This window comes from Nothobranchius furzeri, chromosome 13 (genome assembly GCF_043380555.1).
Source record: "Nothobranchius furzeri strain GRZ-AD chromosome 13, NfurGRZ-RIMD1, whole genome shotgun sequence".
Taxonomy (NCBI): Eukaryota; Metazoa; Chordata; class Actinopteri; order Cyprinodontiformes; family Nothobranchiidae; genus Nothobranchius; species Nothobranchius furzeri.
The window spans coordinates 62,319,375-62,336,874 of NC_091753.1; the positions used below are offsets into that span (position 1 = coordinate 62,319,375).

Here is a 17,500-nt window from a genome sequence, read left to right on the forward strand (position 1 = left end):
GGCTGCATGGTGGCGCAGTGGTTAGCACTGTTGCCTCGCAGCACGAAGGTCGCAGGTTCAAAACTCACCTTTCTGCGTGGAGTTGCGTGTTCTCCCCATGCATGCGTGGGTTTCCTCCGGGTACTCCGGTTTCCCCCACAGATCACAGCATGCCCTATAGGTTATAAATTGTAAGTCGCTTTGGATAAAAGCGTCTGCTAAATAAATAAACATAAACATAAACATCTGTTTCTTGGCTTTCTTTGCTGAAGGATCGGTTCGATACGCCGCAGCAGCAGCTTCTCACAAGCTAATGATTTGGACCCGAAGGCAAAAGATCCTGATCAGGAAAAAAATAAATGCATTCGTCTTTTTTCAAATGTAAACATTGCCGGGGACACATGTTGTCTCCTTCCTTCACGTTAACAACAGAACATGATCAGGAAACAGTTCGTAGCGTGTAAAACAACACGCTATCGCCTGAATATGTCCCCGATTAAGCTATGATCAGTAAAGTTGAATGTATTTCATTAACATGTTCAGTGGTAAGCTACTGGAAATGCATATCTATTATGTACGGGTTAGCAATGACCCAGTTTAAACTATGTTCACAGAGAGACGCGTTTGTGAATTAAATGCTACAGTGGCTTGCCTTCGGCAGTGTTGGGCGGAGCAGACCAACAGTAACCTGACTGCAGCAGTTAGCGCTGCAGCTAATGAACCCGACGATGATGGAGACTTTCTTAGTTTCACCACCATCGTGTGTTTTCTGAACCCGCTTGATCGTGAGCTTGCTAGCTGCTAGCATGAGCTAATCTGCTTTTTGATACCAAACTCTGGACTGAGTCCGCGCTGGTGTCTCTGCTTTACTCAACAGCACCTAGAGAAGCTCGGTGTGTGCCGGTAAAAGGCCTCTTCCTTACACAATAATCACACATGCGACGTGTGTGTGTGTGTGTGTGTCGTTGTGAGCTGCCTCGGTCTGCTCTGCTACCGCATCAGATGAGCTGCGCGCATCGACCGTTACATAAAAGTTGCACAGCACAACGAATCGATGACAAAAGCGCTGCGTACGCGTTTCTTCATAGAGTTTTATCGATTCGATGCTGCAGCCCTAAAGTTCATAGAAAAGAGTTTGCATGAATCCTCATGAAGTTTTTAAGTTTAGCGTCATTTTAAGAGGACAGAATTCCTGTGACTAGCAGTTAGCGTATCGATCCAATCAGAGAGAATCTGGGTTTTCCTAAACTGAGGCTGTTCAGCAAAAGTAAGACATTTCATTGTTGAGCCTGCAAGCCCCGCTCAGAGGAAGTACGCAAACTGAAACACAATATTCATAAACTAAAGTTTACGTTTACGTTTACTTTTATGTTTATGTTTATGTATATGTTTATGTTTATGTATATGTTTATGTATATGTTTATGTTTATGTTTATGTATATGTTTATGTATATGTTTATGTATATGTTTATGTATATGTTTATGTTTATGTTTATGTATATGTTTATGTATATGTTTATGTATATGTTTATGTATATGTTTATGTATATGTTTATGTATATGTTTATGTATATGTTTATGTATATGTTTATGTTTATGTTTATGTTTATGTATATGTTTATGTTTATGTTTATGTTTATGTTTATGTATATGTTTACGTTTATGTTTAGTTTATGTTTATGTTTATGTTTATGTTTATGTATATGTTTATGTATATGTATATGTTTACGTTTATGTTTATGTTTATGTATATGTTTACGTTTATGTTTATGTTTATGTATATGTTTATGTTTATGTTTACGTTTATGTATATGTTTATGTATATGTATATGTTTACGTTTATGTTTATGTTTAGTTTATGTTTATGTTTATGTTTATGTATATGTTTACGTTTATGTTTATGTTTATGTATATGTTTATGTTTATGTTTATGTTTATGTATATGTTTATGTTTACGTTTATGTATATGTTTATGTTTATGTATTTAGCAGACACTTTTGTCCAAGGCGACTTAAGTTGTGTAGTAATTCTACAAAAGTCTGCTTGGTTTTGCTTGCAGAAACAATGAACGGCCACAATCTGCTGATGAAGATCAAACAAACTTAAGTCTGATCACATTCTCGTTCCAAAGGAAGACAAAGTAGACAGGAATGACCCGCAGCTGTCGTGTTCTAGTCTCGTGCACGTGCACGCTAAAGACGGGGTTTTGTTCATAGTCAGCGTACGACCAGATAAACGGATGTAAAGAGATGAAACTGACACGCTGTTCTGTTCCTGTAATAAAATCCTCTTTCGGTCCTCGTCGATGCTGGGCCATTCCACCACACCAGCTGGTGTGTCGGTGCTCCTGAAACTGTTTCATCGCACCAAGCAGGAAGTACTTCATGAGATCTAACAGATAGCAAGTAAATCATATGAACATGTTTGCGTGTAGCTCAGTATGAGTCTGGCTTTACAAACAAGGAATTTCCTGTTTACCCTGAACACTTCCTGTGTGCTAATTACACATTAATAACAACGGGACAAACGAGAACCAGGAAACGCTGCAGCGTTCTTTTCCTGCAGTTCTGCTGCTAAATCTGCTTTTTCTGCCAAAATCTCAAAACTTAAAAACAAACGAGGAACAGATCAGCCGCTAATGGTGTTCAAGATGCGTGGCAACTCCCTCTGCTGGTATTTACAATGGCATTCGCTCTGCACACACACACACACACACACACACACACACACACACACACACACACACACACACACGCACGCACGCACACACACACACACACACACACACACGCACGCACGCACGCACGCACGCACACACACACACACACACACACACACACACACACACACACACACACACACACACACACACCAGCCGTTAAAGATTACACCACCTGGTTCCTGAGGACTTTCTCTGAACTCCAGGTGAGTTTCCTACAGAAACCTTTTTCATCTACCGTCGGTGTCAAGGGCACCACTCTGCTGCTTGAGGCCCAGTGCATGCTGGGATACATGCAGTCAGTGGTTAGCGAGTAGCGGCTCTGGATGTTTATAGTTTACATATCAGAGCTAACCCTCCTGCTGCAGTTCGGTTATCCACCCCCTCCTGCTTTCTTCCTCAGGTGAGTCACACGGGCGTTTCCACGGCTCTCGCCTTGACCCAACGACTGTGAGGGAAACGGGGATTCCAGCAGCATAAACGGCACAGACACCAGTAAAATGTTGACTTTAGAGCACTATTAAAGAAATGAAGAGGATAAAATCTTGCGATGATGGAAGGTGGGAAAATCTTTGTGGAGCACATTCCCAACTCCAGAGAAACGTCCAGGATGTAAACATGCACGTTCAGCAAGGTGCAATAGCTGGATACAACTCAGGATGGTCATCATGTCTGTAGCTGCAGGGATTGGAGGAAGAGTTATGGAACACACACACACACACACACACACACACACGGCCTGGTGGTATGGACTGATGGGATTAGAGCTATCAGGGCTTTAATCTGAGTGGAGATGTGCCGCTGAAGGTGTGAGTGCAACAAAGTGGGATTAGCAGAGACCTGGTCAGCACTAATGTGAGTGTGTGTGCATCTTTAGAAAACACACACACACACACACACTTTTCCCTGCAGGCAACTACAACAGACATAAACCTGACCTTTAAGAGGTCCAGCAGAACCTCCAGGATGGTTCCATGACACCCAGACCTCAGGTCAAGTATTTTAGAGTTAATTACCACCACTAACCACCTTCAGCAGGGCATTAAAGGACCTCCAGCTCTTTTTAACTCGTGTCCAGGATGTTTTCCTGTACCAGACCATTCCAGACGGGAACTGTAGAGAAACCAGGAACGACGTTTATTCCCAGCAGGGCGGAGCGACTGGTTTTGGGATGTGGGAAAGAATCTCGTGAACTGCTGAAGCAGCTGCCCACACCAGCAGGCTGAACCCGAGCAGACCTGCAGAACCCTCGCTCCAGACACACCCCTCTAATTATTCCTGCTCAGCTGGAATGTGTTTTCTCAAACTCTTTCAGACCATGTGACACCTGAAGCTCTTCTGGGGTCCAGAAGGAGACGTCAGCAACTATAAACACACCCCTTCTGACCTTTGACACGCTGATGCAGCGCACCCTAGCTCCAGGTGGACTTCCTATGAAGCAGGGATTCTCAACCCTCGTCCTCGGGACCCCCGTCCTGCATGATTTCCATATTTGCATTGCCTCCTCAGGATGACGTCGAGCGCTGCAGGAACCTGCTCCTCGCTCATTCACCTGGCTCAGGTGAGTGGCAGCAGTATGTTGGGAGGGGCCAAGGACCAGGGTTGAGAACCACCTAGGGTGGAGGTCTGCAGCACACATCACAAGTTATTCAGTAAGTTGAGTGAAACTGCTAAACAACGTGATCTTAGACAAGATAAACGCAGAGCCACGTTTTAATGTAGCCTCTGAAGACGTCCATAAGCCATCCGGTCACCAGTGAGTCCAAAACCCCTTCATCCATGTTGAAATCTGAGCCCATCTCCTATGAGCACATGAACAGCGGCCATTATCTCCAACAGGCTGACCTGGTCTTCGATGTCCCTCAGAGGAAACAGACAGGAGTCACCTGGACCTCCGGTGGCGCTGGAGCTTCTCTGTCCAGAAGCAGCAATCGGGTGTAAGCAGGTCAGGAGAATCAAGACGGACTTTGTGAACTTTCATGTTTCAGTAACAATGCCATCAATAAAAGTTCAAGTTCAGGATTTTGAGAGACGCTATCACCAACCCGCCATAAAGAACCTGATAAGACTCGCTCATCCAAGTCTGAAAAAATCAGTTCAAAGGTCACGAACGAGGCGCTGCAGCTCTATCAGTCATGTTATCTCAGGATGAAGCCTGGATCAGGTCTGGGTTCAGAGACTCTGACTCACATGTGCGCCTGCTCCAGAACGCGTTACCAGTCCAGACCACCAACAGGAAATGTCCTCTGGTTTTCAGCTCAACACAGGCCTCCAAGCTCCACACCCATCAGGGCTGAGAGACACCACGACCCTTCATATCTGCCTGTTTTCCTCCATCCCTTTACTTCATGTGGACCTCTGAGAACAGGTCCTCACCAGGTGACTCGTGTACTGAGCTGTAAGAGCTAGACAAAGGCAAGTTTAGGTCTTTAAAGAGGAAATGAGCGTTTCCTAAAGCACCGCTCGAGAACGCACACATCAGAACGTTTCCTGGCCAGTCAGGTGTCATGTGGGTTCCTCCCAGGATCCAGCTGACATGTAGAGACAACTAGACCTTCACCTGCAGGTCCCACATCCGCTGCAACAGAAGGGCAGCAACACACACTCAGCACCAACTAAGTTGTATGATGACGACATTTCTGAGCTGACAGCTCTAACAGAGCAGGTTTGTGTCTTCATCTGATCAAAAACCAAACAGCAAGTCAGGACCAGTCCCCAGTAGAACAGAGTCCCCGCGAACGAACTTAGAGACGTTCACTGATGATGGTGTTTCCACCTACGGTCATCTCCGGCTTCCAGAACAAGCACTTTCATAAACCCCTGCATTGTTCCGAGCTCACATGATCACTCAAGGTCAAATGGAAAAGCAGGAGCGTAGCGGCGGACTAACCCGACCCAGTGGAGGAAAGCACCCCCGCCAAACCTCAGCCTGCACCGGGACGGCAGGTCAATGAATCTCAGCAGCGAGAGCCCCAGAACACGGCCAGCAGCTCGTCGGTGTGTGTTCTGTCTCTGCGTGGACGACGGTACGCTGCAGCTGCTGCAAGCACAGGGACAACTGCAGCAGCCTGGTTCTGGGAGGTCCGGTCCTGAGTTAGCAGGTCAGCTGCTCTGACCCATTTGACCCTGGACCAACACCTTCCATGCATTCTGATTCTGCTTTCTGTTTTTAGCTCACTCTGTGCATCTTCCTGAAATTCAGAAAAGACCTTCTGGCTTTCTATCCCATCGTTGTCCTCGTCAGAGGAAAACCCAAAGGGGAGTTTCTCCGAGAGGAATAAGAACCTAACAGTTAAAAATAAGGTGAGGTAACGTCTGCTGAGCGGTTTTTATTCCCGCAGCATACGTAGCTCCTTCAGCGTGGCAACCCGTCACCTTCTGAGTTGATCTGGCACAAACAGCCTGAGCCAGGTGCTTCCCAGGTATTGACCTTCCCATGCTTACACACCAAACACACTAAACAGGTGCACCAGCTGGTTGGCTCACACAAACAGGTGATCAGTTAGTTGGTGTCTGAAAACACAATAAAGAACAACCCCGAAACTCAAGCGGGCCCTTCTAAAACCGCTGAGACCTGGTTTAACATTACGTGTAGTTTACAGTGAGAGGAAATGGATTTCTGTTAATTAAATTCTGGATTGTTTCATTCTCAGAAGGTTTTGGTAGAACCTGGTTCTGAGCACCCCTGGTTGTAGCTTGACTAACCAACTCTGGCCCATTAACTTTGCACCTTTGCACTGAGGTGTGGCTGCTCACCGAGTGTCTTAGTGTGGGTCTGTCTGGCGTCTATAAAAAGACAACCCAGCTTCGATGTTGGGCCATGAGCCTAATCAGAACCTTCACAGTCCAGGAGTCCGGCTGCCCGACCCACAACTAGAACCTTGTTCACAGATCAACCAGTACTGAATGCTGAGTTAACACACCCTATTACACACTCTATTACACACTCTGTTACAGTAACTCACATTATTACACACACTATTACACACTCTGTTACAGTAACACACACTATTACACACCCTGTTACACACTCTGTTACAGTAACACACACTATTACACACACACATTTACACACACTGTTACACACTCTGTTACAGTAACACACCCTATTACACACACTATTACACACACCATTACACACTCTGTTACAGTAACACACACTATTACACACACACATTTACACACACTGTTACACACTCTGTTACAGTAACACACACTATTACACACTCTGTTACAGTAACACACACTATTACACACACCGTTACACACTCTGTTACAGTAACACACCCTATTACACACTCTGTTACAGTAACACACCCTATTACACACTCTGTTACAGTAACACACCCTATTACACACTCTGTTACAGTAACACACACTATTACACACACACATTTACACACACTGTTAAACACTCTGTTACAGTAACACACCCTATTACACACTCTGTTACAGTAACAGACCCTATTACACACACATTTACACACACTATTACACACTCTGTTACAGTAACACACACTATTACACACACATTTACACACACTATTACACTCTCTGTTACAGTAACACACCCTATTGCACACACTAGTACACACTCTGTTACAGTAACACACACCATCACACACACTGTCACAATAACACACACCGTTACACACTCTGTTACATTGTGCTGATCAACTGTCTGGAGTCTTCACTAGAATCTTCAACCTTTCCCTGTCGCAAAACATCATCCCACCCCGCCTAAGAACCTCTACCATCATCCCAATCGCCAAGGAGACAGCGGTGGACAGCCCAGATGTCTTCAGGCCTATTGCCAGTGTTGCCAACTGTTTTTGACTGAAAGTAGCTGAAGTTCCCCCCGAAAGACGTTAGATGTCACCAGATGACGTCACGTGCTCATTTGCATAAGACGTGATGACGTCACCACGTCTGCGTCGTGACGTAATCGGTCTTGTAGAGTAAATCAATCAAATAAAACCCACGTGATTTTATAAAAAATGTATTTAATTTATTTTTTAATATTTTATTAAAATGAAAAACCCATAGAATACAAAACAGCACCTTTTTATAAAAGTTTAAAATGTGCAATGTTTATGAACTCATCATAGAGTTCCAATGTTCCTTGATCGCACCACAAGTGGTGCGAGCATCGACATGGGTGTGAGAAGCCAGCAGCCATGTGCGATAGCGACGCTGCCCTGCGGTCAGCCTACCAGTGCCAACTGAGCTCAGCTGCCGAAATGCGGCAGGATGGCGGAAGGAGTGGTTGCCCTTTATCTAGCTCCGGTGGCTATCTTAAATAATGAACTTGTTAATAAACTATTTGCATGCGAGAGAAAAAAACTCACTGGTCATATTATATCACCCTTCACAACCAGACGAAGGAGTTTCAGCAAAACGTAAAGTGTGTGTGAGTCAACAAAGGAAGAAGAAAATGGCTAAAGCTAACAACAAAGCTAACAAAGCTACTCACGACGACTACCTCGCCCCAGCGAAGATGAGCACAAACTCAAAAGGTAAGAAAACTTATCATCACCCTGCAAAGCTGTAACTATTTCAATATTTACACTATTAACAACAATGAAACAGTTTTATCTATTAGTTTCAGTTCAGATGTTTTATTAACAATAGATTAACTATTTAACATATTTATTTAAAGGCCAACCACATGAACTATTGACATATTTACAGTATTAACAAAAAGGATTTTTTATTGTAGTTCCAGTTGATATTTTTTACTTACAATAAATTAGCTATTATACAGCTTGATTTAAAGGCCAATCACATGAACTATTGACTTATTTACAATATTAACAGAGTTTTTTTTAATTGGAGTTCCAATTTATTTTTTTTTATTAACATATCACATAAACTATTGACAAATATTTACAAAGTTAACTAATTTTAATGTTTTTTTTTAAATCTGCTTACTCTAGATCATCGAGGGCCCTGAGGCAGAACTCCATGTCCTCTATACAAGCACTATCAGTGCTTTCCCTCTGAGAAGCAGTGCTGGATGACTGCATGCTTGGACCTGGACAACTGTCTGCTTTAAAAGAGTAGGCAGCAGACGTGGCAAAGAGATTTAGCACCTTATCTGGCAACTTGTGCTCATAACACGTGTTCCCAGCTAGTCTTAAGCCATATCTTATGTGGAGGATGGAGGTGAGAGTTTGGAGGGACATGCGGCTTCTTAATTTGTTTTTAATGACACCCATTTGGCTGAAGAGTCTTTCTACTGCAGCATTTGAGTGAGGCAGCGAAAGAACTGCAACTGCTGCAGACGCCAACTCTTCAAATGGGTTAAGGCCTGCTGCATCCCTGTGCTTTTTGACCTCAAACCAGAACCCAGTGGTGTTGGCTGTTTCCTCCCATCTCTGAAAATGGACACTTCTCCACTGATTAATTATGCGGTCAGTTGTTTCAGGATCATATCCTAATAAGACCATCAGCTTTGCCATGTCAGCTGGGTTCTTGTTTTGTTTCAGGGTCTCTCCGACGCTGAACAATGACATGTGCTGAAGAATTTCCAGACTGTCCGGAAGTCTTGCTCGAAGCTCATTGGCTAGGGCAACGGTGTAACTAATACACCTCCGTCTCACACAGTTTTCATCCTCAGGGGAGATGGTAAGCTCTGCTGTTTTGGACTCAAATGCAAAGCCAAGATACGGCCTGGGTGAGATGTGGTTCTCTATTGGGTCTTTCAGGATGTCAATTGTAGCCCCAGGATGAAGAACTCTGCTGCACACAGATTTAATTAGTAGAATTAAACAGTCCAGGAGCTTGAGAGGATCTGTTTGCTCTCCCTCAAAGGCCTTCACTGCAGCCTGCACCTCACCAAGGATTGATTTCAGGTAGGTCAAGTACAGTAGGTTCTGTGGGTCAGCATACATTGAATGCAAAACGTCTGCCATGTAGCAATGCTCGCTTGTCTTGGTCAGACTAAAATGGAGCTTTAGCTCCTCCCACTGACTGAGTAGTCTTGATACAGCAGGTTCTATTGAAAGCCAGCGTGTGGCACAGACTCTTGTTATGGCCAATGGCCTCTCGCCACAGTTTATGGTTTCATAAACTATCCTGTATGCTTCTTTTCTTTTAGGGGAGATGGAGAACCAATTGTAGGTTTCCCTGACCAGGAACTCAACACTGCGAGGAAGAGTGGTTTTGGAAGCAGAGCTGACAGCCAGTTGCAAGGAGTGACATACACAGCGGATGAGAACAAGGTGTTTTATTTCTTCTTTAAGAATTTTGTGAACACCATTGTATATCCCTGTCATTACTGATGCATTGTCTGTTCCAATGCCAAGCAGGTTCTCCTTCTCAAGGCCAGACTGATGGAGAAAGGAGAGAACTGCCTTGGCGATGCTCTTCGCATCCCCTCCCTCCAGCTCAAGAAGGCCAAGGAAGGTGTCCACCACGTGTCCCTTTCCCTCACTAAAATAGCGAACCACAATGCCCAGATATTTGGAGACACTGACATCTGTGCTTTCATCAAGCAAAAGGCTGTATTTGTTACTGCCAATGTCAGCCACCAACCGCTGTATGAAATATGGAGCCAAAACACCATTTATCATCTCAGTGCATTTGGTACGGTGCATCCGAAAATTTTGGGCAATAGTAGAATCAGGGAAAGCTGCTTTGCATGCTAAACCAATGTGGTCACATGACAAAATTGAGCAGTGATCACTGATAGCCAAAGCAATTGTGGCCTCTGCCTGCTTCAGTGTGTCCGTTTTTTTGGCAACGAATGTCAGTTTGGGTTGGCTTGCCTGATTGTAAGGCTTAGCCTTCTCGATGTGCTTCTGGGTAGCTGCATGCTTTTTAATGTCTGACAACTTTGCATAGAGGTCTGTTTTGCAGTACATGCAGGTAGCTCTAATGTCACTACCTGCATGTGGTTTCAGCCAACCTTTAAATTCAGGTAGTGACTCCCATTCTTTGCGGTACTTTTGGAAATAGGATTTTGGTTGTGTCATTGTTGTAATGTATTTACTTTGCCAATTTGTCTAATAAAATGTTAAATGTCTGTTTTTTATCGAAATCTGTGTCACTATGATGAAGGGAAAACAAGGAGGTGGGACAGGATGAAAGAAGTAAAAACAATTTTTTTAATTTTGAGTTGGGGAAAATGTGAGGTGAACTGAGAAATTAATAAATGGTAAGCAATAAAAAAAGGCTGGGGACACTTTAGAAAGAGGAAGGAGAAATAAATGTTTAAAAGATGAAAAAACGTATATAGGAATTAAAGAAATTATTGCTTTCTAAGCAAAAGTAAACAGTGTAAAGTAGCCTTTAAAAAGGCTGTTTAATGTATGTTCAATTCTCTATAGAACTGATACAAAGTCTGAAAATAGGTGGATATCTGTTGGTGGGTGGCCAGTGTGTGACTAACAAAAGGAAAAAATTGGTCTTAAATACTTGGATATTTCTTTTGTACAATTAAATTTATTTTCTCTGTAAAACAAATTTATTAGTTGGAGGGTGAAAACCCACAAATGGTTTGATTGGTCAACGGGGGTAGCATGATCATGCTGCATGCACATGCGCAGATCATTTTCTTTCTGATCATCTGGAGGAAGGACACGGTCCTGTCGCTTCAAATGCATCTCTAATCTGCAGGTAAAGTCGGCATCTCGGCAACAAAGTTGTAGTCGAAGTAGCTGAGGAGGGTCGGAAATGTCACCAGAATTGTCGCTAGTCGCTTTTTTGAAAAACAGTCGTTAAGGGGGTCTGAAAAGTCGTTATAAATGGTGACAGATTCGCTAAGTTGGCAACACTGCCTATTGCACTCACGCCTGTAGTGATGAAGTGCTTTGAGAGGCTGATTTGTCAGCACATCAGAACCTGTCTGCCTCCCACTCTGGACTTCCATCAATTTGCATACAGGGCAAACCGTTCCACTGAGGACGCTTTCACCATAGCGCTCCACACTGCTCTGAGTCACCTTGAGCACCAAGGAAGCTACGTGAGAATGCTCTTCCTGGACTTCAGCTCAGCATTCAATTACATTATCCCGGAGATCCTGGTCCAGAAACTGTCTCACTTGGGACTTTCTACCTCCATTTGCCTCTGGATTAAGGACTTCCTGACAAACAGACCACAGTCTGTCAGACTCACCTGTCCAACACCATCACACTCAGCACCGGGTCTCCACAAGGATGTGTTCTGAGTCCCCCATTGTTTACACTCTACACATCCGACTGCTCCCCGACCCATCCCTCAAACACCATCTTAAAGTTTGCGGACGACACCACCGTGGTTGGACTTATCTCATGGGGGGATGAGTCGGACTACAGGGATGAGGTCAACAGACTGACTAAATGGTGCTCAGTAAGCAACCTTCAACTGAACATCATAAAGAACTTGTACTGGTGTACTGGACTTCAGGAAAGGTAGCAGACCTGGCCCCACTTTACATCCACGGGAACTGTGTGGAGAGGGTACACTCCATGAGGTTTCTGGGAGTGCAGATATCCGATGACCTCTCCTGGACTGCAAATACTTCGGTGGTGGTAAAAAAAAAAGGCCCAGCAGCGTCTCCACTTCCTGAGTGCTCAGGAGGAACAACTTGGAGGAGAGGCTGTTGGTGACACACAGAGCCACCATAGAGAGCGTCCTAGCGTACGGCATAACAACATGGAATGCAGGGTGCCCAGCTGCAGACAGGAAGGTGCTGCAGAGGGTCATAAATACAGCCCAGAAGACCACTGGTTGCTCTCTGCCGAGCCTGGGGGACATGCAAACTCTCGGTATTTCAGCAGAGCTGGCAACATCATCGAGGAGTACTCCCACCCCAGCAACCATCTGTCTGCACTGCTACCGTCAGGTCGAAGGTACAGGTCACACTAAACTAGGACAGATTCAGGGACAGCTTCTTTCCCAGGGCCATCACCATTGTAAACAAATACAAGCAGAACTAGAGGAGCTGTGTACATATACACTGATCCTGTACAATAACAGGCGATACACCAGATACTGTTACTGTATTCAGCTGCTTTCTACTCCCTTTCCCTGTTTCTATATTCTTTTATGTTTATATTCAGGGGGGGGGGTGCATTTTGTATTTCACAAGGCTATTCTATTCTATTCCAATGAACACACACACACACACACACACACGCACACACACACACACACACACACACACACACACACACACACACACACCTGGAATGCATCTCAGCTGGATTTAGTCAGAAACTTTCAGAACAAACCTGTTGAGAATGGAGGTCAGACCCGGTGAGTCTTCTCGGTTCTCCGTCGGTCCCACCGCAGTCAGATGTTCTGGTTCTGAACCTTGTTCCTGCCGAGTCAGACCCGCCCACCACTCCCTAGTCCTGCCTAGTTCCTCCCGAACCCAGACCCTCCCACTGCTCTGCAGCTGCTCCCTCTCCCAACAGCACAACCCGAGACGGAACAGCCCCGGTTCGGCAGGGATTCGGTTCCCCTGAAGCCAGAGTTTCTCCTCCCTCTGAAGGGCAGTCCAGCATGATTCATCAGGAAGTTCAGCAGAAACCGTCCCGCCCGTCCCACAGGAGCCCTGCCGATGTGCAGCTGGTATCTGTACCGAACCGAACCAGGCACCGATACCAGTCCCAGAGCTCGCGTGTGTTGTAAAAAGCACCAGATACCAGCAGGTAGATGTGTACAGACAGGTGAGTGCCCTGATGTAACAGCATAGAAGGTCTAGAATCAACATAGCACAAAACATACAACATTTAAATCCAGAGAACAGCTGTCGGTACGAACAATCCCAAAGATCAAAGCAGAGAGACTTCATCAACCTGCGCGTGACTGCCGCAGAGGTCTACCTCCACCTGCTGGCAACAGCGCGTCACTGCACCTGCTGTGCTTCCTGCCACCAGCAGGGGGCAGAGCGTGCGAGGAGGAGCCCAGCAGGAGTTTTTGGAGTGCTATGAGAAAATGTTGTATTTTGGTTTTTTTTGCAAGCACAGAAAGGAAGATGTATGCTTTGTTATAAATGTGTTAATTATTCTAGCTAAATTCTGTCTCCACAAATATAGTATAGTAACCAAAAACCTCATTTCAAACACTATTATAGTGATACTCTGTCTTACATCAAACTGATTAGTGGATCACTAAATAAAAAAGCTTTAAAAACTATTACTATTTGCACCACCTACAATTTATTTGTATGTATGTAACATTTCTGTAGCGCCCCCCCCCCCCCCCCCGGCATATGTTTCATGCTCTTTGTTCAATTGTGTATGCAATTTGTTTGTATGCTTATCACCTTGTTCAATAAAGTTTTGAAAGAAAAAGTTTTGGGAGTGTTCACGTCGAATGAGTGCAAAACAGAGCCGAGATCAGTGCAACTGTGACACTGTACAGGCAGATGACGTGTTCACTGACTCAGCGCAGCTAAAGTACAGAGACCTGAAAACAGCATTTGTAAATAAATAAATGCAGCAAAAAGTACTCTGTAATTTAATAATCATAAATTAATTTCTTTTAAAAAGTGACAGAAACCCAAATTTGTGTAAATAAATTCTCAAACATTAGTGGACACCAGTAAAGCAAAACTCACACGTTGCACCCTTTGTCCTGCCACGTGGGTCTCCTCTGTCTCTATACACACTCTGAAGTTGAATTAAAACTGTCCGTCTGTTTCCTGTCAGGGTTTGGTTTAAGGAATTATCTGCTTAAAACAAACCATTTCAAAAAGACCCTTATTGTGACATCACAAACAGGGAAATTAGCATAGAACCAGCTCTGAGCCACCACACTGGGAGTAGCAGCAGCTTTAATCTGAGCTTGTCGGTTCATTGATCCTGTGCAGGAGACACCATGTTGTTCATGGGAATGCCTGTTTAACCATCATTGGACAAAGGCATCATTTTAGCCAGGCACACATCCTTGCCCGTGTACTTGCCACCATATTTACATGATCCTGTCACGGCTGCTCGGGCTGGGGGAAAGGTGTTGTCTACTCGTGGAACCGAACGCTGTTTAAAGACCTCTGCACCTGTTTTGAGGGGTTTCTTGCTCACTGCCAGCTTAGAAGCTAAAGACGTGTATTATAATACATTTATATTTGATTTCATTATTAAAAATGTCCCTGTTAACAAAACTAAAATTAGTTTGTTAATTATTATTCAGTAAAAGTTTCAAAGTTTAAAGAGCAAGTCACCCCCAAATCAACTTTTATACTATATAAATGCGTGTCTAATCGTGCTGCAGACACGTGTCGTCAGTAGTTTTGTACTTCAGTGCATCTTAGTTAAAATGTAAATATTCTGCCTAAAACTGTCAGTGTTGTGCCGTTGTCAGGTAAAAACTCTGCACTGCATTTGAATTTAAATCTGCCACCGCTATTGGCTAACAGGTATGCTATGATGTAAACTGGCCCTTATGATGTCACAATGCCGTTGTGAGCCTGTGTGTGCGTGTATTTGTTAGCGGCTCCGCCCTCTCGGTCTGCCAGGCAACAGCATGTGTTGCATTTTTCAAACATGAAGAGGGAGTGAAGTAAGTTTCTTGTAGGGGGTGACTTGCTCTTTAAGAAAGAGTGTGGAATGCTGGGAAATCTGTTCCATCCACTCAGTCATCACTGAACACAGCACCAGTCCACCTATCAGACTGGTGCCTAGGCGGAGAATGTGATATTTGTCCTGTCTCGCTGTAATCCTGAGTGCACTTGCATTTAGAATAAAACTTTTATCCTTAAACTTCTCACAGGGGCCCCTTGTGGGCGTGGGCCCCTGCTGCTGTCGCTGAAGCACCTCCTACCACAGATTTGCAGTTTTTATATGAAAAGGACGTAACGTCCTTAAACTGGTGAGCCTCAAACAACAATTAAATGAGAAAAATGCTAAATCATCACTAAGTTATTCAGCTTGTGCCACAACGGAGTTGCGGTGCTGTTCTTTCGGCAGGTATGCGGTACGGACTTTAGTCTGGTGGAGGTGAGCTCAGCCAGGACAGCTGGTGCACATGGTAGAGGTGCACTGTCTCTGTGCTGCCAGAGGAGGGAGTGATCTATTCAAGGTATAAGTGTACTCACTCGTAGATCACCTCACAGTCCTGCTGCATCCTGTGTACAAGACCATGTCAGTACAATCAGATAGTACTGATGGAAAGGCTGCTCCTGGCTCCGTTCACCTCCATCTTCCTCTACTAACCCGTTGGAGCCAGAAGGACTCAACACTCAGATACACACTTTCCAGGTTAGTTCTCGTCGTGTTTTTTGACTTAACTAAACAAAATGTACCCGACATCTGTGGCATAAGCCAATAAGCACAGACGTCGTCATCAGAAACACATTTAAATAAAGAAAGGTGTGGTTTACATTTGTGGCACAGTGGTCCAGATGACCCAGCACACCGGGTCAGAGATCACGTGTTCTCACTCGCATCCAAAGCTGCAGGGTGATGCCACCTTGGAGGAATGTGAGAAGGGAACAAATGAAGCTAAGCACAGGAATGTCTTTGTTTCCTCTCGTCCCGGCTGCAGCACATTCCACACCTCTCCAGTCACCAACCAGCCCGCTGTGGGATGCTCTCACCAGGTCACATTCCTGCTAACGGAGCTCCAAGTCTGCCGTGACAAAAGTAACTGTCCCAGGTGGTGCCTTACACCACCACCACCTCCGTTCACGCCCCAGATGCTGAGCAGAGATGTTAGACAGCAGCTGTCCTCCTGCACACACCTACGTCACGCCTGCACGGTGACATCACGGGCCACAGCTAGAGTTCAACCACCATCACTAACGAGTGCAAGCAAGTCACCTAGTCCGACTAGTTCAAGAGAAAACACGCACACACTCACACACACACACACGCGCACACACACACACACACACGCACACACACACACACACACACACACACACACACACACACACACACACACACACGCACACACACGCACACACACACACACACACACACACACACACACACAGCTGGTACTGAAACCTACAACAGCTGGTCTAATGCAGGGTGTGTGGAGCTGAGAAACACACACACACACATGGCCGTATGAAGGGCTACCAGACTGACACAACACTGGGATGATGTGAGTTAAACTGAACTTCTTGTATAATAAACAGGATTTATTGTTTTAAATAAAGAATATTTTGGCTTTTAAAGGCCCCGTGTGTGAAATTCACAGAAATCATAGTAAAAAGATCCGACTCTTTAGCACCACGCAGTTTAGAGTCGGTATTGCAGCTATTGGAGCCCCCGAGGATCAAAAAGGGTTTTTTTAATCATTATTTAAAACTTTATTAACAAATATAACAAATACAATACAAAATCGTGTTGCTGTAAACGGCAGCATGTCATCATCTAATTCCAGCTTTCAAGTCAGCGAACAGGTTAGTTGTTTTCATCTAACTTATTTTATTAATTTAATCTAAATAGGTTTTGAATAAGAAAAACTTTTTAATGTCAGTTATGTTTGCTAATAGCAAACGGCAGCTAGTTAGTGATGACTTCTGACTACAAAAAATGACAATATTTTGTTCATTTTATTTGAGAAATGTTATATTTCTATTTGCCATTTTGGAAATATACAAGGTAGTGTAGTCTGTAATTGTTTTCTCTCCGTAAACAGAGTCAGATATCATCCGATGGTTCATCAGTGGAGACAGACAGAGGACGAGGGAGAGGAAGAGGGCGAGGAAGAGGGAGAGGAAGAGGGAGAGGACAGACGTGTGCCAGCGCACAGAGGCAGAGGTGTTAGACATGCGACAGAAGCAGGGCAAGCATCCCAAGATGAAGGAGCCGAATTTGCTCAAACCAGCCGCAACGTCCCACGCACAAGAGGAAGAGGCAGAGC

At 44.6% G+C, this 17,500-nt stretch overlaps 1 protein-coding gene across 4 annotated transcripts in view; it reads right to left on the reverse strand.

Moving 5' to 3' along the window:
* Window positions 1-17,500, reverse strand: part of LOC107397137 (unconventional myosin-Ic) — an 87,453-nt gene that overhangs the window by 68,735 nt on the left and 1,218 nt on the right. Inside the window, exons 1-2 of one of the 4 annotated variants that reach the window (XM_070543747.1) lie at window positions 12,913-13,009; window positions 69-154 (exon numbers count right to left, since the gene is read on the reverse strand). The exons of 2 other annotated variants lie outside the window; for them this stretch is intronic. The gene's annotated coding sequence lies outside the window, so the exon portion shown is untranslated. Of the gene's footprint in view, window positions 1-68; window positions 155-12,912; window positions 13,051-17,500 lie in introns of those variants that run through there. One more of the 4 variants, XM_070543746.1, reaches the window with a different exon arrangement.